Here is a 19,249-nt window from a genome sequence, read left to right as displayed (position 1 = left end):
AAAAGGCAAAAAGTTTGGGAATAACCCTGCAGAAAGGGCAATGTTTAACATATGTATTTGCATAAAAAAATAAGCTTAGATAAAATAGAAATTTTATTAAATATATTTCCCATGAATAGTTAATGGGCCGTTTGGAAAGTTTATCAATAGGATGTTCATTTCACTAGTCGCCTTGCTTTGATTCCCTGTTCCTGAGATATTAGTACTCCAGGATATCTTATTTCCTTTGTGTCAGTTTTCTTACTGTCTCCTAATGGGACATTCTAATCTACTACTTCCAACTTATCTTCATTTTGGTACTATGAAAATGTGTCCCAATTCACACACTAAGGTGGTCATTACAACATTGGCGGTAAAAGCCGCTTACCGCCGTGCAGAACACCGCCAACATACCGCCGCACCCGCGGAAATCTGCCACAGCTATTATGACCCACAGCACGGAATCCGCCAAAATTCAGACACCCACACAACTCTGCCACACCAAAGGTCAGTGATAAACTGGCGAAAACAAAACCTCCATCGTCACACCAACAGAAATACGCCCACACTATCACGACCCACGGATCCAAGTGGCAGTCTTTCAACTGCGGTATTCCATTGGTGGTACACACTGCCGCGCTCAAAATACACACACATTTACAAAACACCGCCACATTGGACAAATCGAAATACACACACCTGATACACATACACACACCACTCCCACACACCCAATACTATATAAAACACACACCCACATCACCCACAAACCACTTCGACCAGAATCACCGAGAGAAGGCCAGAGACACCACCATCAACAAACTAGCATCCACAGGCACACAACACCATCACCCACATAACTTCCACGCACCTCACACTACACACCACTACATATCAGCACACTTCTCACCACACACACCACCCCACATATCACCCACACCACCCCATGGCACGGCAAAGACACCCCAGGTTCTCGGAGGACAAGCTCAGGGTCATGGTGGAGGAAATTGTCCGGGTAGAGCCACAGCTATTCGGATCACAGGTGCAGCACACCTCCATTGCTAGGAAGATGGAGCGCTGGCGAAGAATAGTGGACAGGGTCAACGCAGTGGGACAGCACCCAAGAAATAGGGATGACATCAGGAAGAGGTGAAACGACCTACGGGGGAAGGTGCATTCCGTGGTCTCAAGACACCACCTTGCGGTTCAGAGGACTGGCGGCGGACCCCCACGTCCTCCCCCACAACTAACAACATGGGAGGAGCAGGTCATGGCGATTCTGCATCCTGAGGGCCTCGCAGGAGTAGCAGGAGGAATGGACTCTGGTAAGTCAAATCCCTCACTATTTCATCCCCCACCCAACCTGCATGCCATCACATACCCCCACCCTCACCCTCACCCCATCACTCCAGCTCCTCACAAATGTCCCAATATCACAAACCACACATCCCAACACCAAGCCCTGCATGCAACAACAAAGCATGGACAACCAACACCAAAGCATGCCCACTGCACAAACCCATACACCCCCCTAAACCATCCTCACACATGGTCCCACACAGGAATGCAAGCACTGGGGTACATGGTCAACCACCCATTGCACACCATGGCACACACAGATGCAATAATCATGCTTTTACACCTCTGCAGGACCCCTACCCAACGTCACTGCACAGGAGGGTTCAGACATGTCCACACCACCAACAGAAGAGGCCCACAGTGATGACAGCAGTTCTGTCCAACTGGATCTAGATGACCAGCCCGGCCCATCGGGGACCTCAGGACAGTTGGTTCCCATCACACAGTCACAGACCACTACAGAGCTTCCCCCCTCTGGAAACACCAGCACAGTACCCACCCAGCGGGCCCATACCTCTGTCCCCAGGACATGTCAATCAGCAGTGTGTCCACCACTACAGGGAACCCAGGCTAACCCACCACCCCAACAACAACAGGGACCTGGGGGCAGTGGCAGTGGGCACACGGTCCAGGGGACAGAGGCACATGAACACAGGGGAACTGGGAGGGCTGCTGTGCGACAGGGGGAGGACAGGCCAAGGGAACCCACTCTCCACGAGGCCCTCTCCAACATCATGGGAGCCTTCCACCACTTCCAGGAGACGATGGCACTTGTACTGGCCAAGTTTCAGGAGACCCAGCGCCTGAAGGAGGAACAGTATTTGGGCATCAGGGAGGAACTCAGAGCCATCAATCCACCTTGGACACCATCATAGGGGTGCTTAAGGAACTACTCAACACCAGGAGGGACACTGTGGCACAACAAGGGGCCCCTGACACCAGCATGGACAATGAACTGCCCACCACCTCCGCCGGCGCTAGTGGACAGGAGGCAAAGTCACAGCACCACCACACTAGCACCCCGCCCCAGCAGAGGGAGAACCACCCCGCAAACAGTCCCTGAGATCCAGGACAAATTAAGAGAATGATGCCAAGACCCCCGCCAAGAAATGAGACCACCCTGAATGTCATCTTTTTGTCCCACTTTGTCACCCTGTCCATCCTCAAACTGCCCCAGCTCCACTTCCTATGCCCATTTGAGCAATGCACCTGTGAGACCAATAGACTGGACTCTGCCATGGACATACCTCCACCATCACCCCTCCCCATTTTGCAACCCCCTCCAATATTGAGCACTTAAATAAACACCCTTGAAGCACAAAACAATCTGGAGTCAGTATGTGATTTCAAATTAGTGTATTATCAATTACTGTGGCAAAAAGTTCTTACATTTGTAATGTCAACATACCTATGTCACACAGCTCTATTCCATGCTGAATCAAAGCAGATGTCACACAGTGGGACCCACATCTGTGAAATCGTAAGGGAAAGTGACAACTCAGTGACCATACACTGGGTGAAAACGACAGACAGTAGAGAGGTAGTAATGTTAAAGTACATGTAGTAGGCCGGTTTGTATTCTTACCTGTGTCTCACTGGAAATATTGCAGGATCACCGAGTCCCTGTTGTCGATGTCCTCTTCTTCTGGTTCCTTGTCTTCACTGTCCACAGGCTCCACAGCTGCAACAACACCGCCATCTGGACCATCCTACTGCAGAAAAGGCACCTGTCGTCGCAAAGCTAAGTTGTGAAGCTTACAGCAGGCCACGATGATCTGGCACACCTTCTTTGGTGAGTAGAATAGGGATCCACCTGTCATATGGCGGCACCGGAACCTGGCCTTCAGGAGGCCGAAGGTCCGCTCGATGATCCGCCGTGTTCGCCCAATGGCCTCATTGTAGCGTTCCTCTGCCCTTGTCCTGGGATTCCTCACTGGGGTCAGTAGCCATGACAGGTTGGGTAACCAGAGTCACCTGCAAATGGCGAGGGACAACTGTTCGACACACACTAAACTGTAGGGATATCCCCAGACCCATACAACCATTCCCACTGACTTGCTTCCAGGTGCTCACCTAATAGCCACACACGGGGCCTCTGGAGTTGACCCATCACATAAGGGATGCTGCTATTCCGCAGGATGTAGGCACTGAGCCAGGCCATGCACTGAGCCAGGGAACATGGCGTTAACATGGGAAATGTACTGGTCGGCCAAACATACCATCTGCACATTCATGGAATGATAACTCTTCTGGTTTCTGTACACCTGTTCACTCCTGCGGAGGGGGACCAAAGCCACATATGTCCCAACAATGGCACCTATGATGTTGGGGATATGTCCCAGGACATAGAAATCACCTTTCACTGTAAGCAAATCCCCCACCTGATGGAAAACGATGTAGCTCTTCATGTGTTTCAGCAGGGCAGACAACACTCTGGACAACCCGTTGGAAAACATAGGCTGGGACATCCCTGATGGAATGGCCACAGTTGTTTGAAATGACCCACTTGCAAGGAAATGGAGCACTGACAGCACCTGCACTTGAGGGGGGGATTCCTGTGGGATGGCGGATAGCTGACATCAGGTCTGGCTCCAGCTGGGTACCCTGTTCCAGGATTGTGACACGGTCATGCCTGTATGTGATGATCACATGTCTTTCCTCCATTGTCGATAGGTCCACCAGCGGTCTGTACACCAGAGTATTCTGCCATCTCCTCACATGTCCCAGCGGACGGTGCCTATGAAGAACAACGAGCACAGATTCAACCAACTCAGAAGTACGTAACCACAGCTTACACAGAACACAATTCATAATCCAAAAAGTGGCCTGTATGTGTGTAGTGTCTTGGCCTAGGTATGTGTGACACAGTTACAAATAAAGCCATGTGGGCCCCTGAAATGGCAGCTGCCTGACCTCTAAAGTGGGACAATGGGATGTGAGGTAACTGAGCTGGCGTTGTACACCGTTGCGATAGGCGGTCGAAGACCGCGGCGCAATGCTGTATTAGTTAACATTGGACCCTATGGGTCCCAGGAGCCAATGACGATGTACGCCGGCGGTGATGGTACGCACCGCCGCGGACATGACCGCCATTTTCTATCTGTTCAATCACTCGATACCTGATCTTCGATAGGAGAGGACCTACACTGCAAGTGCTGCTATGACCTCGGTCTGGAAGAGACAATGGGGGGGAAGGGCCCCTGCCTTCACATCAGAGGAGTTGGAGAAACTCGTGGATGGGGTCCGCCCCCAGTACACGCTACTCTACGGTCCTCCAGACAAACAGGTAAGTACACTGGGAGCATGCTGTAGGGTCTATGCCTGTGTGGAGAGGGGCGGATGTAAGAAGGAAGGGGGAGAGTGCGGCGTGCATGAAACGACGGTGAGTGCATGTGCCACATGTGAAGGGTAGGGATGGGGGCCAATGACTGTGACGGTGCAGTTGGTAATAAGTTTCTCTTCCCCCTGTACAAATTATGTAGGTCAGCGCCCACCAGAAAAAAGATATTTGGCGTGCCATCGCCAAGGACATCCGGACCCTGGGGGTCTACCACAGACGGAGCACCCACTGCCGGAAAAGATGGGAGGACATTCGCCGCTGGATCAAGAAGACGGCGGACGCTCAGCTGGGGATGGCCTCCCAAAGTGGGAGAGGTGCCCGTCGCACCATGACGCCCCTGATGTTCAGGATCATGGCGGTGGCGTATCTGGAGCTGGATGGGCGCTTGAGGGCCTCACAGCAGCCACAAGGGGGTGAGTACACTCTCATCCTGCTGATTTAGCATGCAGTGAAGGTGTCTGGATGGGGGCGGTGGGCTGTGGGTTTCCCTAGACCAGGGCGAGTTTAGTAGGCAAGGACCCTCCGTAAGGCAGGCCATGTGGCACCCCACCCCAACTCTGTAGAGTGCCAAGTACACCTAGTCATGACCCTGTGTCATCCTTGTGTGCAGATGTCGTCCATAGCCTAGTAGGCCATGTCCCAGGGATTGCACAGTGGAGCCCAAGAGCACGGCGTAGTGCAGGGAGCTTCTGTGTCTGTCGTGTCCACCAACGGTAGCGGTAATGCATGCACTCAACATGTCTTTCTTCTGTCATCCCCCCCTTTTTGTGGTCTCCCTGTTCTTGTGTGCATTAGAATCATCAGGCGGAAGAGCAGTGGCACCGGAGCAGGAGGGAGCTGCATCCCACATGGCCCTGGAGGGCGAAACTATAGACTCGGAGTTCACCAGTGGGACGGAGGACGAGGGGAGCTCCACGGCGGGGACAGGAGCTGACACCAGCGACACGGACTCATCCTCTGATGGGAGCTCCCTTGTGATGGCGGCAACATCTGTGCCCCCGCATCTACAGGTACAGCCGCCACCCCCCGTAACAGCACCGCCCTCCCAGCAGCCCCTCAGTCTTTGCCCCGTGCCTGCTCACCCAGGAGGGTGGGCATCACTTTCGCCCCAGGCACCTCAGGCCCTGCCCCAGTCGCCCCTGCTTCCCCAGTGAGGAGGCCATTGACCTCCTTAGGTCCCTCACTGTTGGGCCGTCTACCATTTTGAATGCCATCCAGGGTGTAGAAAGGCAGTTGCAACAAACACATGCTTTCCTGGAGGGCATTCATTCTGGTCAGGTGTCCCTTCAGCGAGCTTTGCAGACTCTGGCCTCAGCACTGATGGCAGCCATTGTCCCTGTCTCTAGCCTCCCCCTCCAACTTCCTCCACCCAGACCCAATCCCCTGTACCCCAGCCTATCCGAAGCACACCTTCAGACCAGCATGCACACAGCTCAACAGACAAGGGAAGCTTAGGCAGACATAAGCACCACACATCCCACAGGCACTCATGCAAGCATCACACACATGCAGACACACCAACATCCACTGCCTCCACTGTGTCCCCCTCCTCCTCGTCTCCCTCCCTCCTCCCTCCCAGTCTCGTCTACACTCACACCTGCATGCACTACATCTACAGCCACTACTGCCATCACCTGCACACACACCACTACACCCCGCTCACGAGCAGTCACCACCCCCACTACCATCCACACGTCCCCTGTGTCCTCTCCAAGTGTGTCTGTGACGCCACCTCCTAAGATACACAAATGCAGGCACACACCCACCCAACAGGCATCCACCTCACGACAGCCTCCAGCGCATGCACCTTCACCGAAAGTCACCAAACGAACACCTCCTACAACCACAACCTCTTCCTCCACTCTCAAACCCCCTCCAGCTACCCGTCCCAGTGTCTCCCAAAAACTTTTCCTGTCCAACCTTGACCTCTTTTCCACACCTCCCCCACCCCGTCCGTCTCTTAGGTCCCGACTCTCCAGGTCCCAACCTAGCACCTCAGCCACAACATCTCCGGGACCAGTGGTGCCTGTAGTCACCGGAATCTGGAGTGCACCGGCCACCAGGGCAGCCAGTGTGGCAAGGAGCCACAGCACGGACAGTCCCCCACCTGTCAAGCATTAGAAGTTTGCCAGTGCCCGGCGGGAGAGGGGGAAGACTCCAGCCACCAAAGCCGCTCCCAGGGGTCCCGGTGAGAGTGTGGAGTCAGCTGTGACACCTTCATAGGTGGGGAAGGGCCACAAGAAACCCAGCAAGTCTGGAAAGAGCAGCATAGTGGAGGAGACCACCATCATTCCCGCTGCCCAGGAGGCCACCGTCATCATCCCCACTGCCCTGGAGGCCACCGCCATCATCCCCTCTGCCCAGGAGGCCACCGCCATCATCCCCGCTGCCCAGGATGCCACTGCCATCATCCCCGCTGGGACAGAGAGGACCGCCAGCACAAGCCCTGCTGGGCTAGAGAGGACCGCCAGCACAAGCCCCGCTGGGCCAGAGAGGACCACCAGTACAAGCCCCGCTGGGCCAGAGAGGACCGCCAGCACAGGCCCCGCTGAGACAGAGAGGACCGCCAGCACAAGCCCCGCTGGGACAGAGAGGTCCGCCAGCACAAGCCCCGCTGGGACAGAGAAGACTGCCAGCACAAGGTCCGCTGGGACAGAGAGGACCGCCAGCAGCTGAGTCTCTGCAAAGGAGCACGCCGCCTCAAGCACCGCTGAACAGGGCACCGCCGCCTCAAGAACCGCTTCAAAGGAGCCTGCCGCCTCAAGCCCCGCTGAACAGGGCACCGCCGCCTCAAGCACCGCTGAACAGGGCACCACCGCCACAAGCACCGCTGGGCCATGAGCGCCAAGGGCACTGATGCTACTGAGTCAGTCACGAGCAGGATGAAGCACTCTGGGCACCAGGCCCTCTCCAGAACCAGTGGAGTATCACATCCACTACCTCAGTCCTTAGCAGGATGAAGCTCTCTGGGCACCAGGCCCCCTCCAGAACCAGTGGAGTATCACATCCACTTGATGGACTGTGGCTTTGCACTCCCCAGGATGCAGCAGTGGGCAACCCTCCCACTGTAGAGACTTGGGAGACTGTGGCTTTGCACTCCCCAATATGGAACAGTGGGCAACCTACCCACTGTATAGATTTGAGAGACTGTGGCTTTGCACTCCCCAGGTTTAAACAGTGGGAAAACCACCCACTGTATAGACCTGAGAGACTGTGGCTTTGAACTCCCCAGGATGGAACAGTGGGCAACCCACCCATTATAGAGACTTGTGAAACTGTGGCTTTGCACTCCCCAGGATTGAACAGTGGCCATGTGGCCCCCTCGTGGATTTGGCGTTGTGCACTCAACCGGCTGAGGTGCCCCCCCTTTCACTCCCCCTGAGGTGCCTGTTTTCTTGCTCTCTGATGCCCCTGCAGTGTTCTCTCCGTCATGGTCGGGATCTTGTGTGGGCCTCGCCCATACCGTGTGGGCCCAGTGTTCCACGGACTTCATTGGAGCACTACCTGGACTACTAAGCTTGGTGTACATTTTGTTTATGGTATATATATATTTTTGCGTACTTGATTTTAATATATTACAATGGTTACACTCATTTCCTTTTGTCTTTGCATTCTTCCACGGGGGTTGGGGGGGTATCATGCTGTATTAGTGTGTGTGTTGTATTTGGTGAGGGTGGGGGTGGGGGTGTTGCGTTTGTGTGTCCCTGTTTTTTGCCTCCCCCTCCCCTGCGTCATAGGTGCAGGACTCATCGTTGTCTTCGCAGCCGGCGTTCGTGCTCCTGGTAGGGGAGCAAGAAGATGAGAGCTGGAAAAATGTGCAGCTCTGGTTCCATGCCGTCTGAGTTCCGAGTGGGGTGTGTAGAGGTGAGCATTTTCCCTTCGAAGTCCTGTTTCTGCTGTGTTTTTGTCCGTGGTGAATCCACCCCGGAAAAGGTGGCGGATTGGTAGGTTGTGATACTGTGGGCGGTACATTGACTTCCGCCTGTCTGTTGGCAGTGACCGCCAAGCAGTTTGCCTGTACCGCCGTGGCGGTCGGAGTGTTAAAGTGGTTGTCTTTGTTGGCGGTTTCTGCCACGGTCGTAATTCCAATTTTTTTAGCGCCGGCCTGTTGGCAGTCTTACCGCCGCTTTAACACCGTCCGCCAGGGTTGTAATGACCACCTAAATTCTCGATGTATTTATTTTTTTGCCTTATTTGGCTTAGGGTCTGTTTGGTCACGTCATAACTAAATAGTGCAATCTTTAATTTTAGATTACTACAGTTGAAGGGAAGTATATGGAGATCTTGTCTTATTAGTTGAGCAAGAGTCTCCATATATATATCAAAGTAGAGTGGGGATAGAGAGCCTGATACAGGGACTGGATTGTAGATATAAACTTATTGGGAATCCTGAATTGAGATATGCTTTATCACAGCCAATGGCTCCTAATAAGCTACTGCCAAGTCCATTACACCTATCATTAAGCACTTAAGATTGTGCATCTGTCTGTCTCTAACAAGTCTCTTCTGGTATTCATATGCCAGTTCTCTTGTAACTAGTGCTAGCATTTACACTATTATCCCAGCAAAAAAAAAAAAAAACTTCACCTGTGTTTAACAGTGAGATGGGCTGTATGATTCACATTTTCAGGAATCTTTATTTGGTGTATCGTATTACAATGTATTGTATTGCAGGATTTATATAGTGCTTACTACCCTAATGTGGTATGCTGAGGTGCTTTCCTAGAAGAGTTGCATACCACATGGTAAAGGGAGTGTGGTTGATAGAATGTTGTTTTTGGTTTGTGCCTAGGTGAGAAGTGTTACACTTAATGCGTGGTGATTACCAAGATGCTGTTACTGTGTTATGGAACACAGCAAGTAGCAGTGTATAAATGATGAAGTGTGTGAGAGAGAGACACACAGTTTTATAGTTTTCAGCATGTTTGTAGCCTTGAGTAGTTCTGAAGGTACCTTTATGGTGTTTCATATGTTATAATCTGCTAAGCTGGTTACTGAACTATGTTGTCCAATCTTTTTTTAATGTGTATATTTGTGGTCCTCAGCTGGCATGATTGGAGTGAGAGAGAAGTGGAAGAATCTGTTGGGATGGATATGTATATTATCATCCCATATCTGAGTGTCTTTTTGAGATATAAAACGCAAGGATCTGAAGTTAGTGGACTTTCTTGAAGTCCTTTGAATTGTCCAGTAATGTGTGACAGATTTTTTTAGTTATTCCATACTAGTTCAATTTGTGATGATTGCTTTTTTCTTTGTGCAGAGCTGATAATAGACTATCCACACAGCAGATATGTCTTTTTTTACTTTAATAGGTCTAAGTTACAATTTGTTCCTGACTTCTGGATAGTATGGTCCTAGTACTATTGTGGGCCATGCTTATTTTACTTGGAAGTATAACTATTGTTAGAAATTGGGTTTCTGGTTGGCTTGGATATGCACCTAAGGCAGGCAGAACTCACCCACTCTAGTCAGGACAAGGGAGTTACACGTCCAAGATAACCCTGGCTCACCACCTTGGTAGCTTGGAACAAGCTGACAGGCCTATCCCAGAGGCAATGTGTAAAGCATTTGCATAACACACACCACTCACATGATGCACTATCCCTACCACAAAGGAACACAACACCAAGTTATATGAAAATATACTGTATTGTACACAACACAATTATTAGACCAAACACAACATGTCAGTAATATCCTGCTACCCAAGAAGTTGTCAGAATGTTACACATTAGTTACTCTGCTGAACAAGCAGTAGTCACATATAACACACAGGTCACTTCTTATTCTGTGACATAAGCAGTAGTGAGGAAAAACATCTGCCCATATCAGGAACATTATAAAACATAAGGCAAGTCAGACAAAAAACATATTAACATGTTATGCCCATAAAAGGAACATCAGCAAACATATATGTAACATCATCAGGAGTCCAGGTTAACATATAACTCAATCATGTCCATACTAAGAACATTTGAATAGGAAATGTCCTTTTAAAAGTACCTGTATCATGATGAAAGGAACTTCCATGGGCCAGGAAGAACAAAATGGGGATCCTGGCGCTCCGTGTGTTCACTCTGGGGGCCACTCTGATGATTGGGGTAGGAGGTGGTGACACACACCCTCTCGGGTTTTATGATGGGCCCCTCCTGTGGCCCTCAATTTCTGGGGGCCCCCCTGGACCTCCGCTGGCCCTACAAGAAGGGAAGGGCCAAAACAATGCGCACTGAACAAGGGCCAAACAGTAGGGGCACTGCCCATCTCTTGCGGGGAAACCAAACAGCCAAAGCAGGACCTTGTGGTGCAGGAGCCTCCGGTGAGGCTTCCAACCTGCCTACATCCTGTAAGGGTAATTAGGGCTCTGTTGGGGCAGGGGGAGCCTTTGGTGAGGCTTCCTTCCTCCATGCCCATCTTGAAACAATGGAGAAGGGGCTCCAGTGGGGTGGGGAGCCTTCAATGAGGCACACTTCCACGCCTGACATCTCCTGCTTCCAAAGGCCAATCCGGGCCGCATGTTTGTGCAGGCACCAAAGTAGGTGCCTTCTTGCACCCCGGGGGCACCTTCCTCAGAGTGCTTCCCCCGGGGGCACTTAGAGGAGCACAGCAGCTCCCATCTTCGCTCCTTCATGCCCCGGGGGCACCAGCAGTAGCGCGTCTCCGACGCACTCGGATTTGTGAAAAGACCGGTCGCGGCAGTGAACTTTACCAGCAATAGGAGGGCCCAGGTTGTGCTGGTGAAAAGAGGCACAGCGACGCGATCTTCACAGCGTTAGGGCCCTTGCAGAAGCCTGGGTCACAGCAGTGATTCCGGGATCCACAAAGGTGCTTTAGCAAGCGCAAAGGGCACCACAACAAAGTGCTTTCCAAGCACTGGTCCTAGAATATACAGAGCCCCCTTCAGGCAGCAGATCAAAGGGGGAGAAGTGCGTGCTGCTAATGCGCTTCTGAGAGTTGCAGGGGTCAGGGGCCACAGCACCCTACCCCTGAGGGACAAAAGCCTGGAAAAAAGTACACAGGTGACACGACCAAACAGCAGGCCAGCATAAGGGGGATGCAGGCAGATGGCCGTCTCTCCTAGTGACCCAACAGGTCACAGGTCAGCACAGCAGCAGCAGTCCATGGCGGTTCCTGGTGGGTCCCTCCAGCCTTCTGTGTCTGGTTCCAAGTAAGTTCCAAAGTGTCTCCAATTTGTGGGGAAAACTCCCCTGTACTTATACTCAGTTTTACAGTGTGTTTACGCAAAAAGGGGAGAGGAGTTTCCAACTAGTTACAACTGTTTCTGGGAGTGCCCCCTCTCTCCTCCAGCACAGGCTCCAAACATCAGTTGGGGGTAAATGATCCTTTTGTGTGAGGCCAGGGCACAGCCTTTACAAATGCAGGTGTGCCCCGCCTTCTCCTTTTCTCAGCCCAGGAAGACTATTCAGTATTCAGATGCACTCTGTGACACCTCCACCCTCCCTGTGTACACGCTGTCTGAAAAGTATGCACAAAGCCCAACTGTCACTCTGCCCAGACGTGGATTGGAGTCAAGCTGCAAAACACCAGAGTCATAAGCACAGAGAAATGCTCACTTTCTAGAAGTAGCATTTCTGTAATAGAAATAAAAAATCCAGTCACACCAGTAAGCAGCATTTCTCACTACCATTACAACCATACCAAACTTGCCTACGCTACCCCTCATAAATCAGAGAATACCCCCTATACATAAGGCAGAGCATTTCCAATGGAATCCTATGAGAAGGCAGCACTCACAGCAGTGAGAAACCAAATAGGCTGTTTGTCACTACCAGCACAGGCCATGCAACCTGGCACATGTCCTGCCTTCTACATACATAGGTCTCTGCCCATTGGGTTAGCTAGGGCCTACCTTAGATGTAGTAAAAGGGGAGTTCTGGGCCTGGCAAGTAAATTTAGATGCCATGTGCCTGTGGCAGAACACTGCCCATGCAGGTCCTGCGCTAGCAGGCCTGAGACAGGTTTGAAAGGCTACTTCAGTGGGTAGCGCAAACAGCGCTGAAGGTCGACTAGTAGCATTTAATTTATAGGCCCTGAGTACATAGATGCCACTGTACAAGGGACTTATAGGTAAATTAAATATGCCAATTAGGTATAAGCCAGTCATACCAACTTTAGAAGGGAGAGCACCTGCACTTTAGCACTGATCAGCAGTGAGAACATGCTCAGAGTCCTAGAGTCAATAGTAAGAGGTCAGAAAAAATAGTCCTACATCCTGGCAGAGTAAACACATGCTCTGCTGCTTATAGGACTGATGCTTTCAGAGAAGGAAGACTAAACATGTTTGCATTCATCTTAGACAAACCAGATCGACTCCAAGGGTCAGTTAGCTGACCTGTGTGAGCTACAGGGTCACAACAAGCTACAGAGGCCACCTGGCGATTGCCCAGATCACCTTCAAGAACTGGACCTAACTGGACCTGCAACTCAACATCTTTGAATCCTGCTTGCCTATTCTGTAGTGAGTACCTTAGCCCCAAAAAGGTGCCTCCCAAGTCTGGACACTTGACTTTCATCATGCTGTACTCCTCCTTAAAATCCTGAAGTTTGGCCTCCTCTTGACCACAAACGAATGAATTCCTGACAAGACTCTACTGCGAATGATGACAGCCAATGCCAAGCTCCGATGATGCCTGCTCTTCGTGCTGCAGCACCCATGAGCTATGACCAACAATGTGAGAGCCACACTGCGCTCCAGCAAAAGCAGCCAATGGTGATCATCAATAGGAAGCGACAACAACCACCATCTATGATGTCTGACTATTTCTTCGCACTACAGCGACGACAGCTCATGAGGTCCAGCTTGCTCTATGCTCTCCAGCAATGACAATCCACAATGCTGTATCTACTCCTAACAACCTCCTTCAACATGAACAGAACTCGTCACACCAGTCTAAGAAGGTAACTCTTCAGCTGGACTAATTTGGTCCCTGTATCCCTGTAAGAAATTGGGCTACTAGTTGAGGGGGTGAAACCATTCTCAAGCTGCAACAACGATTCTTCTCAGGGTGAAGTCACAAGCAAACCCTAAATTAACATGTGCTCAACCCTTGGGTAGCTTGGCATGGAGCAATCAGGCTTATCTCAAAGGCAATACAAAAAGTACTTGTGCAACACTTCACATGGCAACACAGTGAAACATGCCACAAAAGTACCCAACACCAGTTTAAAAAACAGTTTACTTTTTAATAAATAAAACAAGATACAAATGATAAAAATCCAATCAGCAGAACAGGAGACGTTCAATTTTAAATATTGTAGTAAAAAAGTGCCAAAAATGAATAAAGCTCTGATTGTAGATATCTGTTCACGCCAGACTGGGACAAAGTCACAAGTTCAGGCAGACCACTATGGGCATGGAACGGCTACAGGGACCCACTTAGACCCACTGAACAAAGTGCCTTCAATCAAAGTTTGAAGAGTGTTGTGAGGATAGGGGTCACAGATGACTCGCACAGCCAAGACAATGTGTTGGTTCCAAGATGCGGCAGGGCTGCAGTGCTAGGTCCTGTTGCATTTTCATCAACAATGCCATTGACGAGGACATGAGATGCAAAGGGCGGCATCAAGGATTTGTCCTATAGTCAAGGAGATGCATCAGTTCAAAAGGGCTGCAATGCAGTGCCCAGTATCATTGCTGAGGCTACTAGTGTCAAGAGCTGCGAGGGTCTGTACCAAGGGATGCATGGCACAGCTGCATTTCCAAATACGATGTGGGATGAGGCAGCTATGCAAGTCTTTGTAGCAGGTCCAATCCACCTATCATGGAGATGCATTGTTTCTACTCAGGGATGTGCCACACAGCAGAGGCAATGCATTTGTTCAGCTGAATCCACAAAGGCTGGCAAATCACCTTAATCCCACTTCCAAGGGTCTATGATTGGGGTGGCATAACTTGGCAGAGTAGACTCATAGATAGCTCACAGATAGCAGAGTCCAGGTGCAGGTGTGAGGTTGTTGGAGCCTTCTGTCCCTAAGGCCCAAGTCAGGAGGCCAACCAACTAGCCCTTGGAGCTGGTCGTGGGTTCTGGGTTCAAGTGATGCAAGTCCAGTACTTCTCATCCAGGCAGGATGGCAGCAGGCAATATATCAAAGTAGGAGTCCAACAGTGTGAGGTCCAGCAGAATGGCAGTCCTTCAGCAGCAATGCAGTCCTACATCCTGGTAGAGTAAACACATGCCAAGAAATGTTCTGAAGTGGCATTGTCTTGGGTCCAATATTTACACCAAGTTGTGACTTTGAATTTAGGGGGAAGCTTCTAGAAGTTCTGAAGCCCTTCAGTGTCCTGTGTTCCCTGTCCTGGGTCCAGACCAACTAAAGGAGGTATGCAGCCCTTTATGTGGAGGCAATACAAAGCCTATTCAGTGTAAGTGGGGCTGTGCTCAGCTCCTTCCTCCCAGACTGCCAGTGATAGCCCATCCAGACACACCTAAGCTCCGTATTGTGAGTGGCTCTCTAGGAGGAACACACAAAGCCCAACTATCAGCCACACCCATACATGTGACCAGAGACAGACTGAAGCTATTAAATGACTACGGAAAAAAATGCCAACTTTCTGAAAGTGCCAATTTCAGAATGGCAATATAAAATCTGACTTCACTATAAGTTAGGATTTTAAATTCAGATTCCAGACACAACAAACATGAACTGGTGACATATACCCATTTGGAAATTACACTTTTATTAAAGGTAATAAGGCAACTCTAAAGTTATCATCCAATGGGAGAGTTAGGCCATGCAGTAATGAAGGGTTTTTTCACTACCAGGACAGGTAAAATGTAAAAGCATGTCCTGCTTTTTACGTAATTTGCACCCAGCCCTATTGGCTGCAAGGAGCCCTCCCTAGATGTGACTTATATGTATTAAAAGGAAGGTTTGGTCCATGTAAAAAGTTTGCCATCTTGAATTGGCAGTTTAAACTTAATACATAGGCTATGATGGTAGGCATGTTTAAAGGCTACCTAAGCTTGTAGCATGATCAGTACTGCAAGCTCACTTGTAGCATTTAATTTACAGGCCCTGGGGACATCTAATGCCACTTTACTACAAGCTTACAAGTAAAATAACTATGGGCCTCATTCCGACCCTGGCGGTCCTTGACCACCAGGGCCGGGGTCGGCGGGAGCACCGCCAACAGGCTGGCGGTGCTCCTAAGGGCATTCTGACCGCGTCGGTTTGGCCGCGGTCAGACACGGAAAACCGGCGGTCTCCCGCCGGTTTTCCGCTGCCCTGAGGAATCCCCCATGGCGGCGCAGCTTGCTGCGCCGCCATGGGGGATTCCGACCCCCTCACCGCCATCCTGTTCCTGGCGGTTTTGACCGCCAGGAACAGGATGGCGGTGAGGGGTGTCGTGGGGCCCCCATAAGAGGGCCCCACTGAGAATTTCAGTGTCTGCATAGCAGACACTGAAATTCGCGACGGGTGCTACTACACCCGTCGCACACTTCCCACTCCGCCGGCTCCATTCAGAGCCGGCTTCCTCGTGGGAAGGGGTTTCCCGCTGGGCTGGTGGGCGGCCTTCTGGCGGTCGCCTGCCAGCCCAGCGGGAAACACAGAATAACCGCGGCGGTCTTCTGACCGCGCAGCGGTATTCTGGCGGCTCCCGCCGGCACCGCAGTTACCGCGGCCGGCGGGAGTCGGAATAACCCCCTATGTCTTTTCCAAGAAACGTGGGCACTGGAGCCCAAATATAGAATTGGTTATAAAAGTTACTGGGTCCCAGCAAGTAAGGTAAACCCAGGGAGACCCTCAGGTGGGCTGCTTATATGGCTTAGTTGCTCCCTTAAATGCCGGATTGAAACAATTGACTTGGGCTGTCCCGATCTGATGGGTTTATCAATACCATCCCTTAGTGAGAAACCGCTCCTAATAATTAACATTTATAACAGGAGCTTGGGTAGCAACTATGAGTCCGATACATTGACTATCTTGGAAAGCCTCCTCTCTTGCAAATCACCTTCCCATTTTATTCTTATCACAGGGGGATTTTAATGTCACTTTTGAACCCTACTTGCTGGCTCAGGAACTATATAAAGATGACGACGCCTATTGGGGTATTCCTCAACTGGTGTCAAGCAAAAGACCGAAAATGAATAGATTAACACATCAGGTTGTGGATATTACACTGGCACATGGCCTCCGGGCCTGTAACGGTCGTTCCCGCTCGGACCCTGACCTTCACCCTACATTTAGGCGTGGGACACAGAAGAGCCAGATAGACTATATCTTGCTTGATGTCCGGTTGTGGGGTCATATGGTTGACATGAATATTGTAGAACATGAGGAAAGTGATCACGAGCCATTGATTTTATCTCTCAGGAGTTTATTTCCCCTTCTTGAAGCCCCTTGCCCCAAGATTCATGAGCCACAGCTCATACTGACCAATAACAGACGAAACGTTAAATGGGAATCTATGAGTACTGACACAGCCATAATGGCATCTGTGTACAGACAGTTGGCTGATCACATGGAACGCATACCCCAGTTTATAGAAGATAGTGAAGGGCTTATAATAGCCCACACACAATTATTTAATTCTCTAAAACATCTTTTCACTAAAGAGACTGCCAAAAAAGTCAAAAAGAAGTGCAATGCAAGGTGGTTCAATGTTGCATGCAGGGAAGCACAGCACAAACTATTGAGAGTTTTAAGAGGGGGCCAGTCAGACCATAAAAGGAAAGCTAGGAAAGACTACAAACAGGAATTAAGTAGAGCCCGTAGGAGTTGGGATGAATTTAGATGGGTCTCCCTCCTGGAGTCTGCTAAAATGAATGACACCTCGAAATTTTGAAAATTGGTGGCTGATGTCAGTGGGGAACCTAACCGCTCACCTGGTGCTTCAATACTCCCAGTAGAATGGACAGATCACTTTCTCCGATTATATTCTGGGACATCAGGTGTCACTATCAGGGAACTGAACAATATTATGACCTTTGAGACTCCCCCAATTGAATTTACCCTGGCAGAAACCAAGGCTGCGATTGTTTCACTAATATGGGGTAAGGCCCCTGGCCTTGATAAAATTCCAGGCGATTTGTACAAGACAAGCCCAGATATATGGGCCCCATACCTGAACCTGATTTCCAATACAGTAGCTGCAGGAACGCCTGTCCCGAACTCCTGGATGGGAGCGGAGATAGTCCCCATCCTTAAGAAAGGCAGCCCCTCCGACCCTGCCAACTACCGTCCAATCTCCTTACTTGATAACTTCCAAAAACTTTTTTCAAAGCAAATTTTGTCCCTCCTAGAAGAATGGATTCTGGAAACTAATGTTATTTCCAACTTGCAAGCAGGGTTTAGTCCAGCAGTCAGTACCATAGATCAAGTTTTAAGATTTTTAACAATCAAATGGAAGACTGTGGAAGTAGGAGGGCACAACCTTTTTGTAGTTTTTATTGATCTTAGAGCCGCATTTGATCTGGTCCCCAGAAACCAGTTATGGCTGACATTAGCCAACATGGGCGTTCCATATGGTCTTTTGCAACTTATCGTCCGATTACACAAGAACACCTACGCACAAATTAGGAGCGGTAAGGATGGTGACTTAACAGATCCAGTGACCATTGAGAGAGGAGTCAGACAGGCCTGTGTCCTGGCCCCTACCCTTTTCCTTTTATACATAAATAATTGTATCAATTATTTAGTAAATTGTACTAATGACTCCCCAAAGTTGGCCGGGACAAAAGTGCCATGTTTACTCTATGCGGATGATACTATCCTGTTGGCCAAAACATCCATGGGAATCCAAAATCTGGTCAATCAGTTCTGTGCATTTTGCAGAGATTACGGGTTAGATATCAATGTTAAGAAAACCAAACTCATGATATATAGCGCCCCGAACAAGAAGCTTAAAGTAAATATAAAAATGGATTCAGCCCGCTTGGAGAGGGTAATGGAATATGATTACCTGGGAATTAGATTATCTGATAAGGGCAGCTGGGATGCAGCTATAAGGAAAGGGGCACTTACCATCAGCCAAAGATGCGGAGTGCTAGAACGGAAGGCTAGTACTGCAGCAAGCCCCCCTTTGACTCTTATTTCTGAAATTTACAAAGTCCAAATCCGTGCCGCTGCCCTATATGGAGCGGAACTCTGGGGTTCACATAGACAACTGGACACCCTTCAAACCAAAGAAAATAATTTCCTTAGACACATATCTAGACTAGGGAAGGGCACGCCGGTGCTCCCCCTAAGACTAGACTTGGGTTTAAATAGCATCAAAGATATAGCATACTTAAGGCCACTTCTATACTTGGTTAGATTATGGAAAACGGAAGAACTCGAACCCTTTAGGACAGCAGTTAAAGATCTAATAGCACCTTGCCATGGAAGGGAAAAAGTTCGCTGGTTAAGGGAGATGAAATCAGCTTGGGTCAAATTGGGCTTATCCCATTATTGGGAGAATCCTGAGATGATTCCTGCTAACGCCAGACTGTTGATCAAAGATCGATATTGGGGGAAAATCTATGAGGAACTTCTCAGCTCAAATGGGTCAGGTCGGCTGACAGCAGAGTTCCTGCTGGTCAAGCACGAACCTTTGCCTGAAAGTTTCCT

This window comes from Pleurodeles waltl, chromosome 7, assembly GCF_031143425.1.
Source record: "Pleurodeles waltl isolate 20211129_DDA chromosome 7, aPleWal1.hap1.20221129, whole genome shotgun sequence".
Taxonomy (NCBI): Eukaryota; Metazoa; Chordata; class Amphibia; order Caudata; family Salamandridae; genus Pleurodeles; species Pleurodeles waltl.
This window is presented reverse-complemented; position numbering follows the sequence as displayed.